Consider the following 11394-nt stretch of genomic DNA (forward strand, 5'->3'; position numbering starts at 1 on the left):
GGAGGATCTGGTAAGTGTGATAAATAAGTGAATCAAGCAGGCAGCTTGTCCCCCCTTCCTCGTCCCCACTGCTCTGTACAAAGAGTTGGCCAATCCGTTTCAATTTTGCTGCAATTCTCTTTGCTACCAGATAGTCCCTCCTCATTCTGAGCGGTTTCTGTTTCCTGAATGAATATGTATTCAGGTCGGCTGGTCCAAATGCACTTCAGGTCTATTACATTGCTGCTTGGGAGGAGTGTCAGACAGAGATAAATGAAAGTGCTGTCACCTTCCTCAAGAGCACATTTCAGGGGACATGAACCCGCCTCCACATAAGGCAGAAGTGGCCTTTCTCCCTCTGGGGTAAAATCTCCCACTGCCAGATGGTGGATGGGAGGAGACAGGCAGGACGCCTCTCCTCTCCGCCTGGAACGCTGTCCCTGTGCCCACCCCACACCCTCTTCTACTGCATTGGCTCCTTCTCGTCTTCCAGGTCTCGGCATCACCTCCTCGGGGAAGCCCTCCCCGGCCACCTCCACTGTCCCTTTCATGCACGTTGTTGGTCTTCTCCTGTATTCGTCCATTTCTGTTGCTTATAACAAAATACCTGCCACTGGGTGATTTATTCAGAAAACAAAATTTATTGCTTACAGTTTCTGAGGCTGGCAAGTCCAAAGTCCATCTGGTGGTGGTGACCGTGACTCAGGGGTCTCACATTGCAAGATGGTGGAAGCAGAGGGAGCAGAGAGAGAGACAGACTCTCCTCTTCTTTTAAAGCCCTCAGAACAATGGCCCTGACCACCATTTTTAATCCATTCCCTACTGCACGGTCCTACAACCCAATCACCTCTTTAAGGCTCCACCTTTCAATGACCATAATAGGATAGCCCACCCTAACGGTCACAGTGGGGGCTAAGTTTCTAATACATAAAACTTGGGGGACACAATTCAAGCTTCAGGGAGTTTTGGGGGGACATAACTCAACCCACTACACCTCCACAGAGCAGAAGTGCCATGATTTGCCACAATGCTCAGTCTTATTTCTTCTGGATGGCCAGCTCCAGGGGACAGGGGTTCAGCCAGCTTATTGGTCCATGCTGGCCCAGCAGTGACCCCATGTCTGGTCCCTGTAGGCACTCAGTACATGTTGCTTCTATTGCTCTTGTTGGGACTTGAGGGTTAATAATTGATCATTCCTCTTTCCCTGCCTCCACATTCAGAACCAAGTGAGAAGAACATGCAAGCATCAGGCAATTGCAGACCCACCTGAGGCCTCATTATAATAAGGCTGGGATCAGAGCATGTGAATTGGATCTGTGGCCAAATGGGCCCCCACAGCCCCCTCCCCAATTAAGGTGATGCACCCAGGCTGAGCTGCAGGGTTTGAGGATGAAGGGGGGGAGGTGCTGGAGGAGGAGAGGAAGGAAAGGGGAGCAAGTGTGGATGGAGGGCATGGGGTGCCCTTGTCCTCCAGGAGACCTGGGCGGTGGAAACAGGTGAGTCCCCCTTCTCCTCTGGGCTTCTTGCTGTCCACCCTGACCCAGAGGCCAAACACACAATGCTTACTGGTTTTTAATTCAGCAAATCTTTATGGATCTCCTTGTTGTGGGACTTAGGGCTGGGGGCCTTTGATCTGCCCAAGGAGCAGAACTGTGCCCTCTCCTCTCCTCATGGAGAAGAGAAAATTAGATGCTCAACAGAACAATTCCAGTGTAGTTCAAACAAGAGCAAAATCACAGCAGACCTCACAGTTCATCAGGCAGCAGCACCAGGGGCTCTGCATCCATGGGCTCATTTAATCCTTGCAACAACTCCATAACGTTGGTACCACACTTAACCCATTTTATACAGGAGAAAAGTGAGGCTTGGGGAGACTAAGTAACTTGGCCAAAGCTGCACAATTAGTAAGAGGATGAGCTGAGGTTTGCAATGGGTGCCTGACTCCAGAGTCCTTATGCTTGTGGGTTTCGGGAGAGGATGCTAAGCAGACAGGATGCTGAACACAGAGGGCCAGCCCAGTGTGGTCACATCTGTCTGTCTGTCTCTCTCTCTCTCTGCCCCTCCCAAGTCATAGGGTGGAGGGAGATCCACTTTCTTCATTTCTCCTGTTCCCTTACCTGGTTCCTACCTGGATTCAGGTACCACACTCCTGGAGCATCAGGTGTCTTTTCAGGGTTATCCTGAGGGGTGGGAAACAAGGCCTGTCTTCATGTCCCTCACTCCGCTACCCACACCAGCACTGCTCCCATAAATAGCACATAGATGATCCACATTAGGGCATTGCCCCATTCACTCAGCAAATATCTGCCGAAAGACAGGCACCCAGCTGATCATTGGGATTTCAGAGATGCATCAGGCCTGCACCAGTACTTTGAGGAGCTCCGCTCATTTATTCATTTGTTCATATATTCCATAAACTGAGTGTATTAATCCATTTTTGTGTTTTTATAACAGAATACCTGAGGCTGGGTAATTTATAAAGAACAAGGATTTATTTGGCTTACGATTCTGGGACACCTGCATCTGGCATGGGCCTCAGGCTTCTTCTACTCATGGTGGAAAGTGGCAGGCAGCCGGCGGGTTCAAGCAGATCACATGGTGAGAGGAAGCAAGAGAAAGAGAGAGAAGGTGTCAGGGTCTTTTAAACAACCAGCTCTCATGGGAACTAATAGAGCGAGAACTCACTCACTACCCCCACCCCCCAGGGAGAGCATTAATCCATTCATGAGGGATCCGCCCCCATGACTCAGACAGCTTCTGACACTGCCACATTGGGGATCAGATTTCCTCATGAGTTCTAGGAGGACAATACAACCAAACTCTATCACTGAGCATCTGCCATTTGCCCAGCACTGTGCTCAGAGATGGGGCCACAGGGTGATCAAGACAAATACTGTCCCTGTACCCACAGAACTTATATTTTAGTGAGGGAGATAGACTAGTGAACAAATAAAAATTAAAGCACTTGAAAACCATAAGAGTGAGCTCAGGGGAGAAGAGACAAGGAACTAAGGCAGAGAAGGGCAGGGACCAGGCAGGAGGACATACTTGGGATCCAGTGGCCAGGGAAGGCCTCTCTGCAGAGGTGCTGTTCAAGCTGGTTGAGATGAGAAGGAGCCAGTCTCCTCAACACCTGGGGAAGAGCAGGTGCACAATAATAATAAATAATAACTATTATTTATATTTTATTTATCAAATAGTAATGATAAAGACAGTGGGACAAAACTTCAGGAGGTGATGGGTGTGGCTGTGGCCTGTTGGTGATGATGGTTTCCCTGGTGTCCTACCTATCCCCAGACTCATCATGTTGTGTGCATTAAATATGTACAGTTTTTTACAAGTCAATCATACCTCAATAAGTGGTTTTTAAAATGTGAATAAAGAGTTGTAAAAACTGATACTTGGAGAGGGCAGGCAGGATGGCGGTCTAGAGGTGCCTAGTGCATGTCCCTCCTACAGAAAAGGACCAGAACAACTAATAATCAACTAAATGCGGATGGGAGCATCTGTGGGAGAGCTTGGAAGGGCAGCAGGAGGCTGGTGAGATCCCATAGAGCACAGAAGCCCAGGATGCAGTGTATAGAGGGGAGAGATGCACACTACCTCAGCTGCCACGTCTCCACCACCACAATCAGCACAGGAGGGACCTTCCCTTGGGGGAAAAGGTAGGGAGAGGGCCCACAACAACCCCCATCCTCCCCATAAAGACCTGATATCCTACTGCAGGAGGATTCCACAGCCCTTGCAAGCTTGGAGCGCAGTATGGGGAACTGCCCACAATACACACACAGCAGAACAGGAGCACACATTGTACCCTCCCCACCCCAACCCTCGTGACCCAAGCTGATGTAGTATGGCAACATCTTTAAACCAGAGCAACTGTGGGAGCACACCCTACTCTGGGGGCCAGTAGCCACTGTGCTTCCCCAGCCTTAATGCTCCATAGTCATTCCAATGCACTCATAGGAGTCACTACAATGCCCTGATTCAGGCAGCTTGGAGCCTGGGCCCAGGAGCAGCTCTGACTTTGTCCTGCATGTCTGGAAAGCCAACCTCAGGATGGCTAAACTGCCACACCAACATGCCCCTAGCCAGAGATCAGACAGGTGGAACTGTCATTGGGGGGCCCCTCTTCCTTCACCTGCAGCCTGAGTTCTGTGTGCCCACACTCATGACTTGAAAAACAGCTCAGTGGTGTCTACTGTCATGCACATGCTTCTTAGCCACCAAAGCTAAAGTGCATTTGCACCTTCCTGGAAAAGTAGCCTGGTGTTTTGCCCTTGACAGGCCCACCTCAAGACCTTACCACTACCCAAGAAGCAGCTGTCATGCCCCACCCTCATCAGGACCACCCTGTGACTTCTCCTATGACCTGAGAAGTAGCTCAACAGCCCCACTTTTGGCAGACCCCCTCCTAAACAGCCAAGAGAAATGACCTCACGACCATCCCCAAGATGTGGCTCAGTAGACGGACCACAGCAGACCACCACTCAGCTAGCCAAGTCAAAGTGTGCACACACACACACCCCAGCTCAGAGAAACATCCCAGTTGTCATATCCCTGGAAGATCAGTCCCTGAGTCTTTGAGCCATGGCATGCTCACACATGTGAGTGAGAAACAGCCCAGCTGATGTGCTCCTGGCAGGTCACCCCCAGTCAGACAATCATCATGGTGACCCTGCCACTGGCATACCAGTACCAGCCCTGAAGACTTGGACAAGCCACATGCCCACACCCCCAGCCTGAGAATCAGCCAAGCAACCACATCATTAGTGAGCAAACTCCTGAGACAACTGACCCACAGTGTGCATGTGCATACCCCCAGCCTGAGGACTAACCCAGTAAGCCCTTTCCTGGCAAAGGTGTGCCACCAGCACCACAAACTCACAAAGCCTAGACTTCTGAGGCACTTGCATACATAGCAAAAGTGGATTATAGCTGAAGAAATTACACAGAGTGCATACTACCATACACATTCAGAACAAATACAGTGTACCCTACCTAATCAACACCCTGGGACACAGGTACAAAACTCAAAAAGGCAACTATTTCAGCAGATACACAGATATCAACACAGGGAAACAAGAAACATGAAGTTACAAGGAAATAGGACTCCACCAGAGAAACTCAATAATGCTCCAGTAATGAATTGCAAAGAATCAAAAACTGCTGACTTGCTGGGAAAAAAATCAAATTAATAATCACTAGAAAACTAACTGAAATACAAGAGGATTTTATGAAAATCAGAAAAACAACTCATGATCTGAATGAGTAATTCAACAAAGAGATATTTTAAAAATCAAACACGTCTTAGAACTGAAGAATTCATTGAATGAAATAAAAAATACATCTAAGAGTCTCAACAGAAGATGAGATCAAACAGTAGAAATAATTTCTGATATTGAAGAGAGTGGCTTTGAAATAATCCAGAAAGACCAATACAAAAGAAAAAAAGACTAAAAAATATGAACAAAACCTATGAGATTTATGGGATACCATTAAGCAAACAAAATTATTCAAATTATGGGCATTCCAGAAGGAGAAGAAAACAAAAACCATATTGAAAACCTATCTAATAAAATAGTAGTTAAAAACTTCTTAAGTCTTCAGTGAGATAAAAACATTCAAATCCAGGAAGTTCAAAGGCCCCCATATAGATTCAGTCCAAAATTGTGCTTTCCAAGGCACATCGTAGTCTAACTTTCGAAAGTTAAAGACAGAACTCAAAACACAGCAAGAGAAAAGCATTGTAACATATAAAGGAGCCCCTATTTAGACGAGTGGCACACTTCTCAGCAGAAATTCTACAGGAGAGGAAAGAATGGGATGATATACAAAAGTACTGAAAGAAAAAAACTCCTAGCTAAGAATATTATACCTAACAAAGCTATCCTTCAGAAATGAAGGAGGGAGAACACCCATGTTGTGTTTTAAGTGAGAAAAATAAATTTCTATTAAAAAGAGAAAAAATAAATGAAGGAGAAATAAAGTATTTCTCAGACAAGAAAAAATTGAGGAATTCATCACCACCAGACAAGTCTTACAAGAAATGTGTAGGAGAGTAATATATCTAGAAGAGAAAGAACAGGAACAACCATTATGAAAACACCAAAAAAATATATAAATTACTAGTAGAGCAAATACACAAATTAGAAAGAGACATAAATCAAATCTTATAAATACAGACAACAACCAAACCACAAGGACAAACAATAAGAGAGAAAGAGGAACAAAGGGTGGAAAAAACAATCAACACAATGACAGGAGTGAGACCTCACCTATCAACAATAACCTTGAATGTAAATGGGTTAAATGTCCCAATTAAAGGTCATGGATTGGCTGAATGAATTTAAAATACATGACCCATCCTTATGCTGCCTACTAGAAACACACCTTACCTACAAAGACACACATAGACTTTAAAGGATGGAAAAGATATTCCATCCATACTTAAAATGAAAGCAAGCAGAAGAAGCTAAACTTAGATAAAATAGAGTTTAAGTTAAAATCTTTATGAAGACATGAAGAAAGGCATTATATAATGATACAGGAATCAATGCAGTAAGGGGATATAACAATTATAAATATATATGCACCCAACACTGGGCACCCAGTTATATAAAGTAAGTATTATCAGATCTAAAGGGAGAGATAGACACCAACACAGCAATAATAGTTGGAGACTCAGCATTGGGCAGTTCATTGAGACAGAAAACCAACAAAGAAACATCAGGTTTAAATAGCACTGTACACCAGATGGACCTAACAAACATTTACAGAACATCCAACAGCTGCAGAATACACATTTTTTCCCCACTCTCTTCATCCTCACCAGCATTTGTGATTTTCTAGGGTTTTTGTTTGTTTGTTTTTATAACAGGAAATGTAACTGGATTGAGAGGATATCTCATTATGGTTTTGATTTGCATTTCCCTGATGATTAGAATTGTTGAGCATTTTTTCAAATACTCACTGTCCATTTGTATGACTTCTTTTGAGAAATGTCTGTTCAACTCATTGGCCCATTTTTGGGTCATATTATTTTTCTGCTATTGAGTTGTTTGAGTTCCTTTTATATTCTGGATATTAATTCCTTGTCAGAAGCATAGTTTGCAATGATTTTCTCCCATTCTGCAGGTTCACTTTTCACTCTGTTGATTGCTTCCTTTGCTGTGCAAAAGCTTTTTAGCTTGATATAATCCCATATGTCTATTTTTGCTTTTGATGCCTGTGCTTTCAAGTTCCTCTTCATAAAGTCTTTGTCCAGCCCAATATCCTGAAGCATTTCTCCTGTATTCTTCTAGCAGTTTTACAGTTTTGAGTCTTACATTTACATCTTTAATCCCTTTTTTTTTAAATTTTAATTTTAATTTTAATTTTTAATTTTTAATTATTTATTTATTTTTTTTAAAAATTTTATTTTGTCGATATACATTGTAGCTGATTATTGCTCCCCATCACCAAAACCTCCCTCCCTTCTCCCTCCCCCCCTCCCCCCCAACAATGTCCTTTCTGTTTGCTTGTTGTATCAACTTCAAATAATTGTGGTTGTTATATCTTCTTCCCCCCCCCCCCGGTTTGTGTGTGTGTGTGTGTGTATGTGTGTGTGTGAATTTATATATTAATTTTTAGCTCCCTTCAATAAGTGAGAACATGTGGTATTTCTCTTTCTGTGCCTGACTTGTTTCACTTAATATAATTCTCTCAAGGTCCATCCATGTTGTTGCAAATGGCAGTATTTCATTCATTTTTATAGCTGAGTAGTATTCCATTGTGTAGATGTACCACATTTTCCGTATCCACTCATCCGATGATGGGCATTTGGGCTGGTTCCAACTCTTGGCTATTGTAAAGAGTGCTGCGATGAACATTGGGGAACAGGTATACCTTCGACTTGATGATTTCCATTCCTCTGGGTATATTCCCAACACTGGGATGGCTGGGTCGTATGGTAGATCTATTTGCAATTGTTTAAGGAACCTCCATACCATTTTCCATAGAGGCTGCACCATTTTGCAGTCCCACCAACAATGTATGAGAGTTCCTTTTTCTCCGCAGCCTCGCCAGCATTTATCGTTCATAGTCTTTTGGATTTTAGCCATCCTAACTGGGGTTAGATGGTATCTCAATGTGGTTTTGATTTGCATTTCCCGGATGCTGAGTGATGTTGAGCATTTTTTCATATGTCTGTTGGCCATTTGGATATCTTCCTTAGAGAAATGCCTACTTAGCTCTTTTGCCCATTTTTTAATTGGGTTGCTTGTTTTCTTCTTGTAAAGTTGTTTGAGTTCCTTATATATTCTGGATATTAATCCTTTGTCAGATGTATATTTTGCAAATATTTTCTCCCACTCTGTTGGTTGTCTTTTAACTCTTTTAATTGTTTCTTTTGCTGTGCAGAAGCTTTTTAGTTTGATATAATCCCATTTGTTTATTTTTCCTTTGGTTGCCCGTGCTTTTGGGGTCGTATTCATGAAGTCTGTGCCCAGTCCTATTTCCTGAAGTGTTTCTCCTATGTTTTCTTTAAGAAGTTTTATTGTCTCAGGGTGTATATTTAAATCCTTAATCCATTTTGAGTTGATTTTAGTATACGGTGAGAGGTATGGATCTAGTTTCATTCTCCTGCATATCGATATCCAGTTATCCCAGCACCACTTGCTGAAGAGGCAGTCCCTTCCCCAGTGAATAGGCTTGGTGCCTTTGTCAAAGATCAGATGGCAGTAAGTGTGTGGGTTGATTTCTGGATTCTCTATTCTATTCCATTGGTCAGTGTGTCTGTTTTTATGCCAGTACCATACTGTTTTGGTTATTATAGCTTTGTAGTATAGCTTAAAGTCAGGTAGTGTTATGCCTCCAGCTTTATTTTTTTTGCTGAAAATTGCTTTGGCTATTCGTGGTCTTTTATTGTTCCATATAAATGTCTGGATAGTTCTTTCCATTTCTGAGAAAAATGTCTTTGGAATTTTGATGGGTATTGCATTGAATTTGTATATCACTTTGGGTAGTATGGACATTTTCACTATGTTGATTCTTCCAATCCAAGAGCATGGGATATCTTTCCATCTTCTTGTATCCTCTCTAATTTCTCTCAGCAGTGGTTTGTAGTTCTCATTATAGAGATTTTTCACCTCCTTGGTTAACTCAATTCCTAAGTATTTTATTTTTTTGATGGCTATTGTAAATGGGCAGGCTTTCTTGATTTCTCCTTCTTCATGTTCACTATTGGAGAAAAGAAATGCTACTGATTTTTGTGTGTTGATTTTGTATCCTGCTACTGTGCTGAAATCATTTATCAATTCCAGCAGTTTTTTTGTAGAGGTTTTAGGCTGATCGATATATAGGATCATGTCATCTGCAAACAGCGACAGTTTGACTTCATCTTTTCCAATCTGGATGCCCTTTATTTCCTTCTCTTCTCTGATTGCTCTGGCTAGTACTTCCAACACTATGTTGAATAGGAGTGGTGAGAGTGGGCATCCTTGTCTAGTTCCTGTTCTTAAAGGAAAAGCTTTCAGCTTTTCCCCATTCAGGATGATATTGGCAGTGGGTTTGTCATATATGGCTTTAATTATGTTGAGATACTTTCCCTCTATACCTAACTTATAGAGGGTCTTTGTCATGAATGAGTGCTGAACTTTATCAAATGCTTTTTCAGCATCTATAGAGATGATCATATGGTCCTTGTGTTTGAGTTTATTAATATGGTGTATCACATTTATTGATTTGCGGATGTTGAACCAACCTTGCATCCCTGGGATGAATCCCACTTGATCGTGATGAATAATTTTTCGTATGTGTTGCTGTATTCTGTTTGCTAGTATTTTAGTGAGGATTTTTGCATCTATATTCATCAAGGATATCGGCCTGTAGTTTTCTTTTTTGGTTATATCTTTACCTGGTTTTGGTATCAGGATGATGTTTGCTTCATAGAATGAGTTTGGGAGATTTGCGTCCGTTTCAATCTTTTGGAATAGTTTGTAAAGAATCGGTGTCAATTCCTCTTTGAATGTTTGGTAAAATTCTGCTGTGAATCCATCTGGTCCTGGGCTTTTCTTTGTTGGGAGCCTTCTGATAACAGCTTCAATCTCCTTTATTGTTATTGGTCTGTTCAAATTTTCTACGTCTTCACGGTTCAGTTTTGGGAGCTTGTGTGTGTCCAGAAATTTATCCATTTCCTCCAGATTTTCAAATTTGTTGGCGTATAGTTGATTATAGTAGTCTCGAATGATTCCTTGTATTTCAGATGAATCAGTTGTAATATCGCCTTTTTCATTTCTAATTTTTGTTATTTGAGTCTTCTCTCTTCTTTTTTTTTGTTAGCCATGCTAATGGTTTGTCAATTTTATTTATCTTTTCAAAAAACCAACTTTTTGATTCATTGATGTTTTGAATTGTTCTTTGGTTTTCAATTTCATTCAGTTCTGCTCTGATCTTAATGATTTCTTTCCGTCTGCTAACTTTAGGATTGGATTGTTCTTGTTTTTCTAGTTCTTTAAGGTGAAGTGTTAGGTTGTTCACTTGCCATCTTTCCATTCTTCTGAAGTGAGCATTTAATGCAATAAATTTTCCCCTCAATACTGCTTTTGCAGTATCCCACAGGTTTTGGTATGATGTATCATTGTTTTCATTAGTTTCAATAAACTTTTTGATTTCCTGCTTGATTTCTTCTTGGACCCATATGTCATTAATTAGAATGCTGTTTAATTTCCATGTGTTTGTATAGTTTCCAGAGTTTTGTTTGTTATTAATTTCTAGTTTTAATCCATTGTGGTCTGAGAAGATACATGGGATAATTCCAATTTTTTTGAATTTATTGAGACTTGATTTGTGACCTAATATGTGATCTATCCTGGAGAATGATCCATGTGCTGCTGAGAAGAATGAATATTCTGAGGTTGTTGGGTGGAATGTTCTGTAGATATCTGCCAATTCCAATTGGTCTAGAGTCTTGTTTAGATCTTGTGTTTCTCTACTGATTCTTTGCCTAGATGATCTGTCTAATATTGACAGTGGAGTGTTCAGGTCCCCTGCTATTATGGTATTAGTGTCTATTTCCTTCTTTAGGTCTAATAGAGTTTGTTTTATAAATCTGGCTGCTCCAACATTGGGTGCGTACATATTTATGATTGTTATGTCTTCTTGATGGATCAGTCCTTTTATCATTAAGTAGTGTCCCTCATTGTCTCTTTTTATGGTTTTTAGTTTAAAGTCTATTTTGTCAGATATAAGAATAGCCACTCCAGCTCGTTTTTCTTTTCTGTTTGCATGGTAAATCTTTTTCCATCCTTTCACTCTTAGTCTGTGTGAATCTTTATGGGTGAGGTGGGTCTCTTGTAGGCAGCATATAGTTGGGTCCTGGTTTTTGATCCAGTCAGCCAGTCTGTGTCTTTTAATTGGGGAATTTAAGGCTTTAAC

The sequence above is a fragment of the Cynocephalus volans genome, chromosome 8 (assembly GCF_027409185.1).
Source record: "Cynocephalus volans isolate mCynVol1 chromosome 8, mCynVol1.pri, whole genome shotgun sequence".
Lineage (NCBI taxonomy): Eukaryota > Metazoa > Chordata > Mammalia > Dermoptera > Cynocephalidae > Cynocephalus > Cynocephalus volans.